We start from the raw sequence: 18,326 nt of genomic DNA, 5'->3' as shown, positions 1-18,326 counted from the left end.
GCCATACCGGGTGATCCCAATGAAGTTGGGGATATCAAACCCTTAAATTCTACTGAGTGGTCTTTGCCAGACAAAACAGCCCTTCCACCATAGCCTGAGGATGTTAGCCCTCTTTTGTTTAAATAATCTGTAATAGTCTCCCTGTGGCAGTTGCCTTGAGAGGCACCAATGATCTTTCTTAGAACTTACCCCACAACCTCTTTTTCCATCTAGACATATAAAGCACACTGCAATCCCAGCAGGCTTCAGAGGATGAAGTGCAAACTGTGACCCAGAATATTACCATCATTTAAAATTCTGGTTTTAAGACAAAAAAAATTTCTTATATTCACCTGAGGTCCTTTGGACCCATATGAATGGTAATGTAACAGTGGTCTAGGCCAGCTTGGAAGAGTAGAATTCACTGTTTTGAGGGAAAGGGACAATGGTTTCAAAAGACCCTTAGAATTAGTTCTTATCCTTCCACCTCCTTTCTCCCCTGCCACCTCTCCCAATATTGACATGGATATTTGTATATGTTAACCATATATTTTTGTTTTCTTCCTTCTCTCATTCTCATCATCTAACATAAGATATATTATTAATAGTAACTTTATATCGCAGTGTAAAAATTACAGCATACCAAGGAGAAGAGAAAGCATCAGCCAATGATGAAGAGTCCCCATCACCAGAGTGACTGTGAGCTGGGGAAGGGGAAATAACCTTAGCACTGACTGCCTGGCTGCCCTTCTGTCATCTGTTGGAGCCTGCATTCTGCAAATCTGGAGATCTCAGTCTGCTTTCCAGGTCCAGGGGCTGCTGGAGGGCAACCAGGTCATCACCCTCAGTGATTCCCTGGGTGGTAGGGGTGACACTGACCAGAACAAGCAGTTCCTAGTCTCCTAGGAATTAGAATATTCTGCACAGGCTCAGGTGGCCAGGGCTGCCCTCACCAGGCCTTCCAGGCTGCCAGATTGAGGCAGATAAGACAGCTTCCATAGGGCCAAGGAACCTTCTGCTTGCCTATCCCCCAAACCCCTCACCCCAGATGGGATAGTCCCTACCTCCAGGAAGTACTTGGAGTATTTACAAGGTTCCATTCTAAGAAGGGCTCCAGGCAGCACCAGGTATAGAAATTGGAAGAACTCTCCATCCTCATCATCACTACATTGGACACCTTTTATTATAGATAAATTTATACAATGTTGTATAAAAACAATAATAAATAATAATGTAAAAGTAACAATAATGATGAGTAACAACAATGATAATGATGATGACCACAATAAGAAGTAGGAGGTGGTGGGGAGGAACAAGAGATGCAAAGGGGGAGAGAAGATAAAGTTCAGACCCTCTGAATGAATAACCACCTATCCACATGAGGTCACTGGCAGTGGTTTGAAATCAGAGTCCTAAATTTGGACCAAGAAATGTGTTCCATGAAGGCCAAGGAGGAGCAAAATGAGAGGGGAAAAAAGTACCCCCCCCCCCCCCCCCATGCAGAGGGCATGGCTAAGGCTGGGACTCCTGTTTGCATTCTTAGAGGAGAGGCCTGCAGTGGCTGTGGGGGTGTGAGAGAGGTACCTTGGTCAGGGACCTGCCCTGCAGCAGGGCCTTGGGCTTCCCTAGAGATCAGATCAGCAAGGAGACAGAGTCCAAGCTCCGCCTTTAGCCCCAAGCCCGTCCGCATCAAACTTTTGGTACAAGCTCTGAAGGCAGTACCCTCTCTGAAATCACTTTCCGCTGCCCTTCTGGTATTTGTTCTACCTGCCCCCTCTGGTTCCTGCCTAAAGCATTCGGAGGGTGTCCCTTCAGTGCTCCCCGCTGGCAGAGGTGGCACTGGCAAGGAAGAATGGCTTTTAGCTCCCAAAGAACTTACAAACGGCACAGGCCAACTAAGCAGGCATTAGCAGTTCCCCGGCCCTTTACAGACTTAGATCATATTCAGTCTCAGGGAGGCCAAAAACATCTTCCTTGGGATTTCCAAGCTCACATGGGCAGAGCTAAGCCTCCAGAGGGGTTCTTGGAACATTTTTATAGTCTCATTTGACAAACAGGCACAGGATGGCAATGCTGAACCCGGGAGCAGCTGTGTGTATAAGATATATTCAATGTTTTATAACAACAATCAATAATAATTGTTAACGTATTAATTGATTAATAAGGAAAATAACAATTTGATTACAAATGGAGGATGAGGGAGAGGAATCGAGGATGAGTCCTCATTTTATGGCTTCAGCAACTGGAATGAAGAGTAGTACTCTTCCATGAGATGGTGATAAAGGTGGCTGAGCAGATTTGGAGCTTGGGAGGCAGAGGGGAAAACAGTTTTAAAGAATGCTCAAGTTGAATTCCTGCAAGATAGAAATATCCAAGAGTCAGTTTGACAGAGGTCTGGCCAAGAGAAATAGAAGGAAAGGATGCAGAACGTTGTGAAAACATTTCAATAACGAAAATGTTTTCTGGATACAGATTGTCTTTTTCCAAAGTTTTCCACAATAAACACATCTTATTTACCATTACGGTATTCCACACAGCATTTCTTCTAATCAAGGAACTCACTTCAGAACAAATAAAATGTAGCAATGGGCCCATGCTCACGGATTTAACTGGTTCTATCATGTTGCCCATCATCCTGGAGCAGCTGCCTTGAAAGAATTTACTTAGATTATTTTTAATTTCTTTCAACATTTTCTAGTTTTCAGTGTATGTCTTTAACCTCCTTGGCTACATTTTTTTCTAAGTATTTTATTCTTTTTGATGCTGTTGTGAATGGAACTATGTTCTTCCTTTCCCGATTGTTCAGTGCAAGTATATACAAAAGCAATTAATTTCTATATACTGATCTTGTATCTTGCAACCTTACTAAAACTCTTTTACTAGTTCTAGTGGGTTTTTAGTGGACTCTAAGATTTTCTACATATAAGATTTTGTCATTTGCTAATAGTTTTTCCTTTTTCCTTTCCAATATAGGTATCTTTTCTTTCTTTTTCTTCTTCTAGTTGCCCTAGGTAGAATTTAAATACAATGCTGAGTAGAAGTGATCTTAGGGGTAAAGAGTCCAATTTTTCACCATTAAGTGTGAGGGGTGTCTATAAATGCCTTTCATCATGTTGAGGAAGTTTATTTCTATTCATACCTTGTTAAATGTTTTTATTATGAAAGGCTATTGGGCTTGATCAAATGCTTTTTTTGTATCATTGAGTTCATTGTGTGATTATTATTTATTCTATTGATAATGATGTTAATTGATTTTTGTATGTTCAAATAACTTTATATTCCTAGGATAAATCCCATTTGGTTATGGTGTACAATTTTTTAAATATCTTGTTGCATCCCATTTGCTAGTGTTTTGTTGAATGTTTATGTGATTTTTAAAAACTATGATAAATTACACATAAGAAAATTTATCATATTAACCATTTTTTTAAAATGCTTATTTATTTTTGAGAGAGAGAAAGAAACAGTGTGAGCAGGAGAGGGGCAGAGCTGTCAGCTCAGAGCCCAACACAGGGCTTGAACTCACAAACTGTGAGATCATGATCTGAGCCAAAGTTGGATGCTTAACTGACTGAGCCACCCAGGCATCCCACATCTTAACCATTTTTAAGTGCATAGTTCAGTGATATTAAGTACATTAACATTGTTGTGCTACCATCACCATCCATCCTCAGAACTCTTTTCATCTTGTAAAACTAAAGGTTTGTACCCATTAAATAATAAATACCCATTCCGCCTTCCTTACAGCCATTGGAAACCACCCTTATATTTCCTACCTCTATCAATTTCAGTACTCTAGATACCTCATAAAAGTGGAATCATATAGCATTTGTCCTTTGTGACTAGCTTATTTCACATAGAATAATGTCTTCAGTGTTCATCCACATAGCATGTGTCAGAATTTCATTTCTTTTTCAGGTTGAATAATATTCCATTGTATGTATATTCCACATTTTGTTTCTCCATTCACATGTCAATAGATAGTTGGGTTATTTCCACCATTTGGCTATAGTGAAAAATGTTAATATAAACATAGTTATACAAATATCCCTTTGAGACCATTGTTTTGCATTTATACCCAGAAATGAAATTGCTAGATCATGTGATGATTCTATTTTTCATTTTTATAGCATCTGCACCATTTTACATTCCCACCTATAGTGCATAATGGTTCCAATTTCTTCACATCATCAACACTGGTTATTTTCTGTTTTTAGTGTTGTTTTTTTTTTTTTTTAAGTAGCCATACTAATGGGTGTGCGGTAGAATTTCATTGTTGCTTTGACTTGTGTTTCCCTAATGATTAGTGATGTTGAATATCTTTTCATGTGCTTATTATGCATTTGCATATCTTCATGGGAGAATATCTGTTCAAGTCCTTTGCCCATTCTGTTTTTTTAATTTTAATTTAAATTATAGTTAGTTAACATACAATGCAATGTAGGTTTCAGTAGAATTCAATGATTCATCACTTATATGCAACACCCAGTACTCATCATAACAAGTGCCCTTCTTTGTACCCATCACCCATATAGCCCATCCCCCATCCACTTCCTTCCATCGACCCTGAGTTTGTTCTTTATCTTTAAGAGTACCATATGGTTTGTTTCCCTCTCTCTTTTTCCCCCTCCCATATGTTTATCTGTTTTTTTTTCTTAAATTCCACATATGAGTGAAATTATATGGTATTTATCTTTCTCTAGCTGACTTATTTCACTTAGCATAATACAATCTAGCTCCATCTATGTCATTGCAAATGGCAAGATTTCATTCTTTTTGATGGCTGAGCAATATTCCATTGTGAATATATACTGCATCTTCTTTATCCATTCATCAGTCAATGAATATTTGGGCTGTCTCCATAGTTTGGTTATCATTCATAACACTACTATAAACATCAGGGTGCATGTATCACTTCAAATCTGTATTTTTGTATCCTTTGGGTAAATACCCAGTAGTGCAATTGCTGGATCATAGGGTAGTTCCATTATTAGCTTTTTGAGAAAACTCCAAATTCCAGAGTGGCTACACCAGTTTACATTTCCACCAACAGTGCAAAAGTGTTCTCCTTTCTCTGCAAATTCACCAACACGTTGTTTCTTGTATTGTTAATTTTAGCCATTCTGACAGGTGTGAGATGGTATCTCATCATGGTTTTGATTTGTATTTTCCTGATGATAAGTGATGTTGAGCATTTTTCCATGTGTCTATTAGTCACCTGGAAGTCTTCTTTGGAAAAGTGTCTATTCATGTCTTCTGCCCATTTCTTACCTGAATTATTTGTTTTAGGGGTGTTGAGTTTGATAAGGATTTTGGATAATAATTCTTTGTCAGACATGTCATTTGAAAATATCTTCTCCCATTCCATAGTCTGCCTTTTAGTTGTGTTGATTGTTTCCTTTGCTATGCAGAAGGTTTTTATCTTTTTTTTTAATTTTTTTAACATTTATTTATTTTTGAGACAGAGAGAGACAGAGCATGAACGGGGGAGGGGCAGAGAGAGAGGGAGACACCGAATCGGAAGCAGGCTCCAGGCTCTGAGCCATCAGCCCAGAGCCTGACGCGGGGCTCGAACTCACGGACCGGGAGATGGTGACCTGAGCTGAAGTCGGACGCTCAACCGACTGAGCCACCCAGGCGCCCCTCTTTTTTTTTTTTTTTTTTTTTTTTTTGACATGTATTCACTTTTTGAGAGACAGAGACAGAGTGCAAGCAGGGCAGGGGTAGAGACAGAGGGAGACACAGAATCCAAAGCAGGCTCCAGGCTCCAACCTGTCAGCACAGAGCCAGATGCAGGGCTCGTACTCATGAACCATGAGATCATGACCTGAGCCAAAGTCAGACGCTCAACCAACTGAGCCACCCAGGTGACCCCAGAAGGTTTTTATCTTGATGAAGTTCCAATAATTCATTTTTTCTTTTGCTTGCCTTGCCTTTCAGGATATGTCTAGTAAGAAGTTGCTCAAAGGTCAAAGAGGATGCTGCCTGTGTTCTCTAGGAATTTGATGCTTTCCTGTCTCACACTTAGGTCTTTCATCCATTTTGAATTTATTTTTGTGTATAGTGTAAGAGAGTGGTCCAATTTCAGTCTTATGCATGTCACTGTCCAGTTTTGTGCACACCATTTGTTGAAGAGACTTGTTCTATTGAATATCTTTCCTGTTTTTTCAAAGATGAGTTGACCATATAGTTGTGGATCCAATTCTGGGTTTTCTATTCTGCTCCATTGATCTATGTTTCTGTGTTTGTGCCAATACACAATATGTTTCTGTGTGCGGTCTTGATGACCGCAGCTTTGTAATATAGCTTGAAGTCTGGAATCGCGATGCCTCCAGCTTTGCTTTTCTTTTTCAGAATTCTGTTGGCTATTCGGGTCTTCTGTGATTCCATACAAATTTTAGGATTGTTTGTTCCAGCTCTGTGAAAAAATGCTCATGGTATTTTGATAGAGGGATTGCATTAAATGTATAGATTGCTTTGAGTAGTATAGGCATTTTAACAATACTTGTTCTTCCAATCCATTGAGCATGGAATGCTTTTCCATATCTTGGTGTCTGTTTCAATTTCTTTCATAAGCATTTTATAGTTTTTAGAGTCTAGATCTTTTACCTCTTTAGTTAGGTTTATTTCTAGGTATCTCATTGTTTTTGGTGCAATTGCAAATGGGATTGATTTCTTGATTTCTTTTACTTCTGCTTCATTATTGATATATAGAATATACAACAGATTTCTTCATGTTGATTTTATACCCTGTGACTTTGTTGAATTCATGTATTAGTTCTAGCAATGCTTTTGGTGTAGTCTTTTGGGCTTTCTGTATAGAGTATCATGTCATCTGTAAGTAGTGAAATTTTGATTGCTTCCTTGACAATTTGGATACCTTTTATTTCTTTTTGTTGTCTGACTGCTGAGGCTAAGACTTCCAGTACTATGTTAAATACTAATGGGTAAAGTGGATATCCTTGTCTCATTCCTGACTGTAGGGGAAAGGCTCTCGGTTTTCCCCATTGAGGATATTAGCTGTGGGTCTTTCATATATGGCCTTTATGATGTTGAGGTATGTTCCATCTATTCCTATTTTGTGTGTGCAGCAGTTATCAAGAATGGATGCTGTATTTTGTCAAATGCTTTTTCTGCATCTATTGAAAGCATCAAAAGGTTCTTATCTTTTATTAATGTGGTATATCACACTGATTTGCAAATATTGAACCAGACCTGCACCATATGAATAGATCACACTTGATCATAATGAATAATTATTTTAATGTACTTTTGAATTTGAATTCCTAGTACCTTGTTGAGAATTTTTACATCCATGTTCATCAGGGATATTGGCCTGTAATTTTCCTTTTTAGTGGGGTCATTGGCTTTGTAATCAAGGTAATGCTGGCCTCATAAAATGCATTTGGAACTTTTCCTTCCATTTCTATTTTTGGAATGGTTTGAGAAGAATAGGTATTAACTCTACTTTATTAAAGTATGGTAGAAGTCCTCTGGGAAGCCTTTTGGCCCAGGATTCTTGTTTGTTGGGAGATTTTTGATAACTGATTCAATTTCTTTGCTGGTTATGGTCCTGTTTAAATTTTCTATTTCTTCCTGTTCGAGTTTTGGTAGTGTGTGAGTTTCTAGGAATTTGTTCATTTCTTCCAGATTGCCCAGCTTGTTGGTATACAAGTTTTCATAATATTCTTTTATAATTGTTTGTATTTTTGTGGTGTTGGTTGTGATTCCTCCCCTTTCATTTTTGTTTTTATTTATTTGGGTCCTCTCTCTTTTGTTTTTGATAAGCCTAGCTAGGGAGTTATCAATTTATTAATTCTTCCAAAAAATCAGCTCTTAGTTTCATTGCTCTGTTCTACTAGTTTAATTTTGTTTCTGTATCATTTATTTCTGCTCTAATCTTTATTATTTCCCTTCTTCTGCTGGCTTTAAGTTTTATTTGCTGTTCCTTTTTAGGTCCTTTAGGTGTAATGTTAGGTTGTGTACTTGGGACCTTTTTTGCTTCTTGAGGCAGACCTGTATTGCAATATACTTCCCTCTTACTACTACCTTTGTTGCATCCCAAAAGTTTTGCAGTGTCATGTTTTCATTTTCATTAGCTTCCATGTGTTTTTTTAACTTCTTCTTTACTTTTCTGGTTAACCCATCCATTATTTAATAGGATGTTCTTTAACCTCCATGCATTGTGGTCTTTCCAATTTTTTCTTGTGGTTGATTTCAAGTTTCATAACATTGTGGTCTGAAAATATGCATAGTATGATCTCGATGTTTTTTTACCTGTTGAGGTCTGATTTGTGACCCAGTATATGATTTATTCTGGAGAATATTCCATGTGCATTTGAGAAGAATGTGTATTCTGCTGCTTTAGGATAAAATGTTCTGAATATATGTGTTAAGGCCATCTGGTCCAGTGTGTTATTCAAAGCCATTAATGATTTTCTCCTTAGATGATCCATCTATTGGTGTAAATGTGGTGTTAAAGTCCCCTAATATTATTGTATTGTTATCAGTGAATTTCTATAAGTTTGTTATTAATTGATTTAGATATTTGGATGTTCTAATTTGGGGGCATAAATATATATGTTAGTTCTTCTTGATGGATAGACCCCTTCGTTATGATATAATACCCTTCTTCATCTCTTGTCACACTCTTTGTTTTTAAATCTAGTTTTTCTGATATAAGCATAGCTACTCCAGCTTTCTTTTGACTTTAACATGATAGATGGTTCTCTGTGCGAGGGCTTGTTTAGTGGTCATGAACTCCTTTAGTTTTTGGGGGGAAATTCTTTACCTCTTCTATTCTGAGTGACAGCCTTGTTGGATAAAGAATTCCTGGCTGGATAGTTTTCTGATTTAGTATGTTGATTATATCCTGCCACTCCCTTCTGGTTTGCCAAGTTTCTGTGGACAGATCTGCTTCAAACCTGATGTGTCTTCCCTTGTAGGTTAAGGACTTTTCCCTTGCTGCTTTCATAATTCTTTCCTTGCCTGTGTATTTTGTGAATTTGACTATGATATGTCTTAGCAATGGCCAGTTTTTATTGAATTTAGTTAAAGTTCTCTGTGCTTTTTGGATTTTGATTTCTGTATTCTTCCCCTGATTAGAGAAGTCTTCAGCTATAATTTGCTACATGAAGCTTCTGCCTGTTTTTTCCCTCTCTGCATCTTCTGGGACTCCTATGATATGAATGCTATTTTGTTTTAATAAGTCACTGAGTTCTCTAAGTCTACTGTTGTGATCTATTGCCTTTTCTCCCCCTTTTCTTCTCAGCTTCTTTATTTTCCATAATTTTATCTTCTATATCACTGATTCATCCCTCTGCTTCATCCATCCTCCTTGCTATGACATCCATTCAGGATTGCTTCTGTTTTAGCATTTTAATTTTCACCAGACTAGATTTTATCTCTTTTATCTCTGCAATAAGGGATTCTATAGTGTCTTCTATGCTTTTTTGAAGCCTAGTTAGTGTCCTTATAAGTGTTATTTTAAATTCTAGTTCAGGCATCTTACTTATATCTGTGTTGATTAAATCCCTGGCCTTCACTTGTTCCTGTTCTTACTTTGGGGTGAATACTTCCATCTTGTCATTTTGGAGAAAAAAAGGGGAAAAAAGATAAAATTAAATTTAAATTTAAAATAAAAAAAATGAAGGGCACCTGGATGGCTCAGTTGGTTAAGCATCTGACTTCAGCTCAGGTCATGATCTCACAGCTTGTGAGTTCAAGCCCCATGTCAGGTTCTGTGCTGACAGCTTGGAGCCTGGAGCCTGCTTCAGATTCTGTGTCTCCCTCTCTCTCTGCCCCTCCCCCACTTGTGCTCTTTCTTTCTCTGTCTGTCAAAAAGGAATAAAGCTTCAAAAAATTTTTAAATTAAAAAAATGAATAAAGGAAGCTAGATCCTAGATGTGTTTTGGTTTGCTTGTTATGAGAAGCTGTTTGTAGTTGTGCAGCCTTATTCTCAAAGATTTCTGATCTATTTCTTGGGTGTTCAGAATGATCAATATTTATATAGCTATGTTCAAGGTAGGAGGCAAGCTTAGGGTCACCCTACTCCTCTGCCACTTTAACTCCTCCCCCCTTTGCCCAGTCTTGAATTGAGTTGCTTGTTTTTTGCTGTTGTGGAGTTGTGTAAGTTCTTTATATATTTTGTATTTTAGCCCCTTATCAGATATATGACTGGAAATATCTTCTATTCCAGGAGTTGCCTTTCACTTTACTTGTTGTGTCCTTTGATGCACAGAAGTTTTTAGATTTGTTGTTAGTCCCATTTGCCTATTTTTTCTTTTTGTTATCTGTACTTTTGGCAACATATCCAAGATATCATTGCCAAATTTACTGTCATGAAACACTTCTCTTATGTTTTTCTTTAGAGTTTTATAGTTTTTGCTCTAACATTTATGTCTTTGACCTATTTTGAGTATATTTTTGTATGTGGGTTAAAGTGATTATCCAAATTCACTCTTTTGCATATGGATATCCAATTTTTACAGTACCATTTATTAAAAAGACAATCCTTTCCCAATTGGATGCCCTTGGGGGTCCCTCTGAAGCCTGCTTCACTACCATAGCACTTCACTGTATTTGGCAGCTTTCTCCAGGCAGCAAGCCAGATCAACAACTGACACACTGGGGTGTGGGGACACAGAAGGGCATGCCAGTGAGCTTTCCATTCAGCTCAGGGATTATTTTGCCTATAGCCTTGGCAGTGTCAGTAGAAGCAGGGATGATGTTCTGGAAAGGCCCTCAGTCATTATGCTACAGCTTCCCAGGGGGGGCCATTCACAGTTTTCTGGCTGGCAGTGATGGCATGGACTGTGGTCATGAGTCTCTCTATGATGCCAAAGTTGTCATGGATGACCTTGGCCAGAGGTGCCAAGCAATTGGTAGTGCAGAAGGCATTGCTGACAATCTAGGGGAAGTTGTCATACTTCTCATGGTTCCTGCCTGTCACAAACATGGGGGCATCAGCAGAAGGGTCTGGTGGTGAAGATACCAGTGGACTCCACAACATACTCAGCATCAGCATTATCCCCATTTGATGTTGGCAGGATCTCATTCCTGGAAGACGGATATGGGCTTTCCATTAATGACAGGTTTCCCATTCTCAGCCTTGACTGTGCCATTGAATTTGCATTGGGCAGAATCATACTGGAACATGTAGACCATGTTTAGGTCAATGAAGGGGTTATTGATGGTGACAATATCTATTTTGCCAGAGTGAAAATCAGCCCTGGTGACTAGGTGCCCAATACAGCCAAACCTGCTTACTCCAACCTTCACCACCATGTCTTGGGATGTAAGACATGGCAAGACTGCACCAGAAGATGCCACATATGTTGAACAAGGAGGAGCAAAGAGCTCCTTCTGCTAGTGATTTCTAGTTTTATTCCACTGTAATCAAAAAAGATGTTTTGTATGATTTAAATCTCTTTAAATTCCTGAAGACTTGTTTTGTTGCCTAACATATGGTCTATTCTAGAGAATGTTCCTTATACACCTTAGAAAAATGTTTATTCTGATGTTGATTGGAGTGTTCTGTATATGTCTTTTAGGTCAAATTGATTTAAAAAAATTACTATAAAGCTATAGTAATCATAACATACAGTAATCATAACAATGTAGTACTGGCATAAAGACAGACATACAGACCAATGAAATAGAATAGAAAGCCATAAAGAAACCCTCACATATATGGTCAAATTATTTTTGAGCAAATAAGGAAATAGAATACTTGAACAATATGTCCTTAGCTTATTAATAATAGTTTTGAAAAATCTTATTCTGATAATTCCAACATCCCTCCCATACCTGAGTATGGTTCTGATGCTTGCTCTGTCTCTTTAAACTGTTTTTTTTTTTTTTGCCTGTTATTGTACTTAAAATGTTTGTTGAAACACATATATTATGTACTGGTGATGCTGGCAGGCTGGCTCCAGAGATCCAGAGAGAGTCCTGCAGGACCAGCCAAGAGGGTCATTGGCTGTGTATAGGATGGAAATCAAACTCAAGTCAGCAGGCAGTAAAAGCAGAGTTTATTGAAGGTATAGAGGGAGTGCACATACAGAACGAATGTCTGGGAGACTCAGAAAGGAAAGGAGGGGGTCTTGTCTTTATTTGGGGTCTGGGGATTTTTACTGTGGACAGTGGTCTGGTGTCCGTGTCCTCTTAGGCATCCAGGAACTGGTTAGAACAAAGATGAGATCACAGATGTTATTCCTTGGAGTCAGGGGTCTTGGCATTGAGATGTCTAGCTCTGGTGATCTGGAATACATATATGATAACTTCATCTGATCATTCTCATCTGGTCCTTCCTTAGATGTTATCAGTTCTAGAGAAATCGTGAACTCCTTGTCCCTTACAATGCTATTTGCATTACAAGGCATGTGTCATGTGGGGTGGAGGTACAAGTCTTAGCAAGAATAGAAGCAGGAAAAGGAGAAAAAGCAGATTTTTATGGAGTCTTTCAGTTTCTCTATCTTACTGGGTAAAAGGATCTGTGGTAAATAGACTTTTATTGATATGACATTAAGATGTAGTGGGGTGGGAAGAATTCCATAGTTCATGAAATTATGATTATGATGAAGAAGCAAAAGGTAAGCTGAGAGCAAAGCACAAGCTAACACCCTGCAACTACCCTCCCACCCAGGTAAGATGTATGTGACATTTGTTAGGCACTCCTGGCTGCCCAAGAATAAAGGAAAGAGGAAAAACAAATGGTCAACTGATAGGTTGTGAGTCTTCATCAGTCTGCAACTGTCTTAATGCTTTAGAAGAAAAAGCAAGCTCCAGAAACCTATAGACTCAATTTCCTGGACCCCTAACATCACCCTCCTGTCCATAGGATAGAAAATCTGACATAGTCTTCATAACCCCAGTCCAGCTCTTTCTGCCCGCAGGACCTGTCCCTGTGCAATAATCTTTTTTGCACTAAAAATGTCTTAAGAATTTTTTTTGACCAATCCTCCTAAACCCCCTTTCAAACTATATCAATTAGTTCTCCATTTTCTAGTAAGCCTATGCCCCCGGGCTGTGAACTTCACAAGTGTTTCTCAGTTTTCTCCCCTTTAGGTGGGACAGGATGGCTAGAAAGGGCTGCATTGAGTATTTCCCTTCACTCAGGTTGGTTATGCTTTGATACCCCACAACCCTCCCCACCGCCCGCCCCCCGCCATGAGTTAGGGTTTGTTGAAATGGTCCTCTTGAGAACAGGCTTTGTTAAGAACATACTACTCTGGAATATTTCAAAACAGTTCCTTTTTCTCCTCTTGCTGGAAGCACAAGGTGATTTTTCTCCAGTCTTCACTGTGAGAACATAGTAAGACTCCTGGAGATAAAAATTGCAAAATTGTGGATATAAGACAGGATCCCTCCTGGAATTTTTAAGTCTTAAGCTTATCTACACTGAGGCTCTGGCAGTTCATTAGTTTCAGCTTAGGTTTCCCTACCCTAGTACTAGGTCCTTAAAAGTTTCTGTTCATGGCTTTCTCTTTTGGTAAGTTCTGATTCTTTGTATCCACCTGTTTTATCTCTCTGACTTATGAGTTAGCAATTTGTCCTGTGACCTCACTTCTTTAATGGATCTAAGAACTGTTGATTTTCAGTTCTTGTAGCTTTTTACTTGTTAGGACACAGTGACAACTTTCAAGCTCCAGATATGCTAGACCAGAAACTGGATCTCCAGAATTTCTCTTTGTCAATATTCTCATTTTGTTCATATAACAATATATCAATGTATGCTTATATTGTGTTTTCCTGATTTCCTTTAGTTCTCTGTATGTGTTCTAATTTAGCTCATCAAGCATATTTGAGGTAGTTGTTTCAAAGTCTTTGTCAAGTAAGTCTGAAACCTGTGTTTCTTTAGAGTCAGTTTCTGGAGATTAATTTTGTTCCTTTGGATGGGTCATGTTTCCCTGCTTCTTTGTATGCCTTGTGATATTCTGTTGAAAATTCAGCATTGAAAAAACAGGTACCTCTCTCATTCTTTGCAGACTGACTCCATGCAGTGGAAGACATTCACTAATCATTGCAAGTGAAGACTTAAGGCATGTATCATTCTTCATTCTTGGGGTGAGTGAATGCTTTCCCCCCCCCCCCCATACCCTGTATACACAGCTGCTTTTAAAATGTCTTGTTTCCCTAAGAGTCTCAACCTCAGGGTTTTAGATTTTCTATTGTATTCCTCTATGCATAATTAATCTCTAGGTCTGAAATTCCCTACAGCTCTCCACCATGCTCTGACATCCACCACTGCTTTCATCAGCCTCCAACCTGATATTCAAATTAATCCACCATTCCTGTCATCACTGTGAGCCAAGCAAGACAAAAAACAATCTCTCTAAAAACCCCCAGACAAGTCAGAACATTGCAGACAACTCCCACTTTTTTCCTTTCATCCTAAGGGAGGGACCAGAAATTGAGTGGCTTCCTCCTAAATCAGACCGGGTGGTGGGGGGGGAGGAAGGGTAGTAGGCAAGGGTGATCAAAAATGCCATGAAATTTTTGTTTGGAATATTTTCAGTATAACTTTTTCTTTGTGCATTTGTTTAGTTGCTGCAGATTACTAACTGGTTTCTAGAGTACTCACAAAGCTACTTTGGTAAGCTACTGGGTGGCTTATAAACAACTTGATGTTTTTCTGGGAGAACAAGGGTTTAGGGTTTCCTACTCTGTCATTTTGCTCACACCAACCAACACATTATCTTTTCTATGTGGTAAAATTATGTAATAATCTTGAGATTCATCCATTTTGTGATAATGCTTCCATCATTCTTTCCTTTTTATTAGTGTTATTCCATTGTATGAATATAGCACGATTTATCCATTTTTCCTAGTTATGCACTTTGAGTTGTTTCTAGTTTTTGCTATTATGAATAAAACTCATAAGAATGTTCATGTACAGGGGCACCTGGGTGGGTTAGTCAGTTAAGCATCCAACTCTTGGTTTTGACTCAGATAGTGATCTCATGTTTCATGGGTTCGAGCCCCACATTGGGCTCTGCGCTGATGTGAAACCTGCTCAGGATTCTCTCTCTTCCTCTCTCTCTGCCCCCTCCCTCCCTCATCTCAAAAATAAATAAATAAACTTTAAAAACAAAGAATTTTCACGTACAAGTTTTTGTGTAGAGATACATTTTCATATCTCTTGGGTAAATACATAGAAGTAGAATTATTGTACCATGGTGTACATGTATGTTTTTATAAGAGATATTCAATATGATTTCTTTTTTGAAGTGTCCTGTTTTTATTGGGTTGTCATTTTACTGTTGATTTGTAGGAGTTCTTTGTATACTCTGGATATAACTCCTTTGTAAATTACATGTATAGCAATATTGTCTTCTAGTCTGTGCCTTGGCATTTCATTCTCTTAACATTGCCTTTTGATGGGAAGTTATACAATTTTGATCCAATCAATTTATCATTTTTTCCCTAAAGATATTGATGAAAGAACCTTACCTGTTCTAAGAAGTTTTTGCCTATGTCTACCATGTCTACCATAAGATTTTGAAATTATTCTTTTATGTTTTCATCTAGAAGCATTGTATCTATCTTTTAGATTTCACATTTAGATCTATGATCCATATTGAGTTAATTTTTGCATATGGTGTGTGCAAGGGGAAGGTTCAGTGTTCCCCCCACATGGTTATGCAGTTATTTAGCACCTTAAAAAATCCAATTTCTCATCTCATTGAATTACTTTGGCACCTTTACTGAATATCAACTGACCATACCGTTGTGGGCTTGTCTTAGTCCATTTGGACTGCTATAACAGAATACCATAAACTGGGTGGCTTATAAACAACAGGATTTTAATTCTCAAAGTTCTGGAGGCTGGGAAGCTCAAGATCAAGGTGCTGACAGATTCAGTGTCTGCACCTTGATCATAGACCTGTAACCTCACATAGTGGAAGGGATGAAGAACTCTCTGGAGTCTTTTTTCTAAGGACACAAATCCTATTCATGAGGGCTCTACCCTGATGGCCTAATCACCTTCCAAAAGCCCCACTTCTAAATCCCAACACATTGGGGATTTGGTTTCAACATATGAATTTTGGAGGGACACAAATATTCAGTCTACAGCAGGACTTATTTCTCACTATTCTGTTTCATTGATCTATTTGTATATCCTCATGCCAAGACCATACTTTTTCTTTTTTCTTTTTGACAAAGAAAGAGTAGCATAAATATGTTACAGTAGTTGTATTAAAGTCCTTCCCTACTAACTCCAGTATCTCAGTCATGCTGAGATCTATTTCTCTTGGCTTATTTTTTTTCTTGATTAATTTCTTGATTTCTTGTGGGTTTTGTTTGTTTTTTTACTTGTTTTTTGTTTTGCTTTGTTTTGTTGCAGTCTTGGCATTTATGACTATATACCAAATATCACAAATGATTCATTGTAAAATTAGAAATATAGGTAAGAAATAAATTTCTCACCACGAGACATTATTTTATAATTAGGATGACCCAGCTATTTCAGACTATGTGAGTTATGCTGTGTATTACCAATATAATGGAAACTATCATTTGAATGACATTTCAAATCTTTGTATTTTTTTCTAGTAATCAATTGCTGATCATCTTTACTATGGCCGTGTTAATTATATACATACTATATATACATATAAAATCTTGGATTATAATTCAAAATTATATAAACTGGGCACTTACAGTTTGTTTTTGTTTTTTCCCAATGATTTCCTCACCCAGATTTCCCACTGGTTTTTCTTTATCTTTCTTTCTTTCTTTAATTAATTAATAAATTTTTAATTTACATCCAAGTTAGCATATAGTGCAATTATGATTTCAGGAGTAGATTTCGGTGATATATCCCCTGTGTATAACACCCAGTGCTCATCTCAACAAGTGTCTTCCTTAATGCCTCTTACTCATTTAGCCCATCTCCCCATCCACAACCCTTCCAGCAACCTTCAGTTTGTTCTCTGTATTTAAGTCTCTTATACTTTTCCCCCTCCTTGTTTCTATATTATTTTTGCTTCATTTCCCATATGTTCCTCTGTTTTATATCTTAAAGTCCTCATATGAGTGAAGTCATATGATATTTGTCTTTCTCTAATTTTGCTTAGCATAATAGCCTCTAGTTCCACCCACATAGTTGTAAATGGCAGGTTTTCATTCTTTTTGATTGCCAAGTAACACTCCATTGTGTGTATATGTGTGTATGTGTGTGTGTGTATTCTTCATTCATCTGTCAATGGACATTTGGGCTCTTTGCATTCATACTTTGGCTATTGTTGAGCCAAGACCATACTTTTAAATACTGGGATTTTATACAATTGGTATTGTTTCTTCCTTGCATGTTTTATAGAATTCACTCCTGAAGCTATATAGACTTGGAGATTTTCTTTGAGGGAAGGTTTTAAATTACCGGTTCAATTATGTTTCTTCTACCAATATGGAGTCACTTATATTTTCTATTTTTTTGTGTGTGTCAGTTTTGGAAAACCATGTTTCCAAGAAATTTGTGTTTCTTCTGTATTATTAAATTATTTCCTTGAAGTTTTTCATATACTTCTTTTTAATACCTTTTTATTTTTTTATCAGAAACTATTGGTGTTTCCCTTTTTATTTTTGAAGTTGGTAATTTATGTTTTTCTAAAATCAATTTTGCTAGGCTGTAACAATTCTATTAATTTTTTTTTCTTTCAAGCAAGCTCTATGCCCAATGTGGGACTTGAATGCACAACCCTGAGATCAAGATTTGCACATTCCACTGACTGAGTCAGCCAGGTGCCCCTCTAAAAGTTTTTTAAAAGTAAGCTTTTTTGCTTGGTCATCTCTCTTCTAGCTCATTGACCTCTGCCCTTATCTTTATTATTTCTTTAATTTTTATTTTCCTTGGATTTCTTTTTTTTTTTTTTTAAGTTTCTTCAACGTTTATTTATTTTTGGGACAGAGAGAGACAGAGCATGAACGGGCGAGGGGCAGAGAGAGAGGAGACACAGAATCGGAAACAGGCTCCAGGCTCTGAGCCATCAGCCCAGAGCCTGACGCGGAGCTCGAACTCACGGACCGCGAGATCGTGACCTGGCTGAAGTCGGACGCTTAACCAACTGCGCCACCCAGGCGCCCCTATTTTCCTTGGATTTCATTTGCTTTTCTTCCCCCTAACTTTTTTGAGGTAGACATTTAGATAATTGATTTTAAACCTTTCTTGTTTTATAATATATGTATTTCATATATAAACTTTACCTCTGAGAATTCATTTAGCTGCATCTTGCAAATTTTAATGTTGTTTTTCATTATTAGTCCTGCATATTTAAAATTTCCATGTGATTTCTTATATAATCAAAGGGATATTTACAGGTGTATTATTTCATTCTCTAATAGTT

At 37.7% G+C, this 18,326-nt stretch overlaps 1 pseudogene; it reads right to left on the bottom strand.

Moving 5' to 3' along the window:
* Nucleotides 1-2,021: 2,021 nt before the first annotated feature.
* On the bottom strand, nucleotides 2,022-11,265 carry LOC125168026 (glyceraldehyde-3-phosphate dehydrogenase-like; annotated as a pseudogene).
* Nucleotides 11,266-18,326: the final 7,061 nt, after the last annotated feature.

The sequence above is a fragment of the Prionailurus viverrinus genome, chromosome B3 (genome assembly GCF_022837055.1).
Source record: "Prionailurus viverrinus isolate Anna chromosome B3, UM_Priviv_1.0, whole genome shotgun sequence".
Lineage (NCBI taxonomy): Eukaryota > Metazoa > Chordata > Mammalia > Carnivora > Felidae > Prionailurus > Prionailurus viverrinus.
This window is presented reverse-complemented; position numbering and strand designations above follow the sequence as displayed.